Source organism: Carlito syrichta, unplaced genomic scaffold (genome assembly GCF_000164805.1).
Source record: "Carlito syrichta isolate Samal-C Ts95f unplaced genomic scaffold, Tarsius_syrichta-2.0.1 Scaffold312843, whole genome shotgun sequence".
NCBI classification, from domain to species: domain Eukaryota; kingdom Metazoa; phylum Chordata; class Mammalia; order Primates; family Tarsiidae; genus Carlito; species Carlito syrichta.
This window is the reverse complement of record NW_007256939.1, coordinates 9,151-11,657: the sequence shown is the minus strand read 5'-3', so window position 1 is coordinate 11,657 and position 2,507 is coordinate 9,151. Positions and strand designations below refer to the sequence as shown.

Genomic DNA, 2,507 nt, shown 5'->3' with positions numbered 1-2,507 from the left:
TGAGTCTCACTCTGTCCGTCTCCCAGGCTGGAGTGCAGTGGCATGCTCACAGCCACTCCAATGTTGACCTGCTGGGCTCCAGCGATCCTTCCACCTCAGCCATACAAGTAGCTGGAACAACAGGTGCGTGCTACCACACCCAGCTAATTGTTTGATTTATTGTAGAAACGAAGTCTCACCATGTTGCCCGGCCTGGGCTCAGGCAATCCTCCCGCCTCAGCTTCCCAAAGTGCTAGGATTACAGGCTTGAGTCACCACGCCTGGCCCCCGCATGAACTTTAGAGCCTTAATACCTCAAGCAAAGGAGCTGTCTAATCTTACCTCAAACACTTTGCTATGGTCTGAATGTGTCCCCTAAAATTCATACATTGAAACTCAGTTGCCAATGTGACAGGTCTTTGTGTTTGTTTGGGTTTTTTTGAGTCAGGGTCTCACTCTGCCACCCAGGCTGAAATGCAGTGGCACAATCATGGATCACTCCAGTCTCAACCTCCTGGGTTGAAGTGATCCTTTCACCTCAGCCTCCTGAATAACTGGACTACAGGTGTACACCACCACACATGGCTAATTTTTAAAATTTTTTTAATAGAGATGAGGTCTTACTATATTGCCCAAGCTGATCTTGAATTCTTGGGCTCAAGCAATCCTCCTGCCTAGGCTTCCTAAAGTGTAAAGATTATAGGCATGAGCCAGCATGCCAGACCAATGTGACAGTATTCAGATATGAGACCTTTAGAAAGTGACTAAGTCGTGAATGGGATTGGAAAATTTATGAAAGACCTGGAAAGAACTAGCATTTTCCCCTTTTGTCCTTCTGTTTTCTACCATGTGAGAACACCATGTTTCTCCCCTTCAGAGGATACTGCAACAAGGCATCATCTTGGAAGCAGAGAAGTTGGGCCCTCACCAGACGCTAGACCTGCTGGCACCTTGATCTTGAACTTCTCAGCCTCCAGAATTGTGAGAAATAGATTTCTGTTGTTTATAAACCATTCAATCCAGCCAGGCTCAGTGGCTCAGCCTGTAATCCCGCACTTTGGAAGGCTGAGGTGAGTGGATTGCCTGAGTCCATGGGTTCGAGACCTGCCTAGGCAACTTGGCGAGACCTCAACTCTACAATAAATTAAAAAAAAAAATTTAGCCAGGTGTGGTAGCACGCGCCTGTAGTTCCAGCTACTTGGAAGGCTGAGGCGGAAGGATCGCCGGAGCCCAGCAGGTTGAGGCTGTGGTGGCCGGGAGCGGCCGCTGCACTCCAGTCTGGGCGACAGAGTGAGACTACAAATAAATAAATAAATAAACAAACAAATAAATAAATAAAAATAAAAAATAAATCATTCAATCTCAGTCTCGGGTATTTTGTTATAGCAGTACAAACAGACCAAGAATTTTTTGATTCAAGTCACTCTTTCATAGGTCTAGGCTTTCTCAAAGCCCTACTTGACTCTTTCTAAGCCTCCATTTTGTCTTAAGATGGGGACAATAATGCCTACTTTTCAGGATCAGATATTATTCTATATGTGAAGTAAAACCTCACAGAGAAACATGAGACAGGTTAAAATGGCTGACTCATTATGCAGGTACCCATTTGTATACCTAACCCTGAATTGTACCCCACATCGTTAAAAAATTTTTTTAAATGTAAAAGAATAAATAAATAAAGCACAGGAAATAGAGAAACAACAACAACAAAAAATGGTTGACTCAACTCAAGAACCAGCAGCTGGGGAGAAGTGGGAGAGAATTAAAGAGTGCTTTTCAGGAAAGAACAAGCAAATGAGCAAAATCCAGTGGGGAGGTTGGCCACCTGTCACAGCACTGGAAGAGGAAAAGAAAACAGAACCTAGTTCCCAACTACCTAATAAGATAGGATGTGGTCAACTCTGTACCAAGATTGAAGGTGTTAACTAGAAGGTTGGGGAATGAGATCACCCAGCTGCTCACTCACTGTGCCTCAGAACAGAGATGCTTTCCACAACAGACAGGTGCAAAGAAGGCAGGCAGAAAATCTTGAGGTAGTTGTTCTGGCTGCAGCCAACGAGTAACAGGCCACCCAGGTGCTTCAAGCAGCAGTAGCAGCACTACCTACTGAGATAATACAGGGACAACTAGTGCATCCCACGGACACCTGGTTGCTAAAAGGCATGTCAAGATGTGTAGGAACTGGAGATTTGTAAAACTGCTCCAGGGAATAACAGACTTATTACATCACAGGAAAATATCTGCTCCATATGCAAAACACTGAAAATTGTGTAAGATTGTACAAAAATAGTTTCAATGAGGTTATAAAAATTGAATTCACAGTTAAGTTATAAACTTACTAAAACCTTTACAAATATAATCTCTCGGATTAAAAAATGACATTTTAGGCTGGGCAGGGTGGCTCACGCTGGTAATCCCTGCACTTTGGGAGAAGGATTGCTAGAGCCCTGGAGTTTAGGACCAGGCTGAGCAACACAACAAGATCTCATCTCTACAAAAAAAATTTTAAAAATTAGCCAAGTGTGGTG

At 43.7% G+C, this 2,507-nt stretch overlaps 1 pseudogene; it reads right to left on the bottom strand.

Moving 5' to 3' along the window:
* LOC103272580 overlaps positions 1-2,507 on the bottom strand; it is a 10,258-nt pseudogene that overhangs the window by 1,545 nt on the left and 6,206 nt on the right.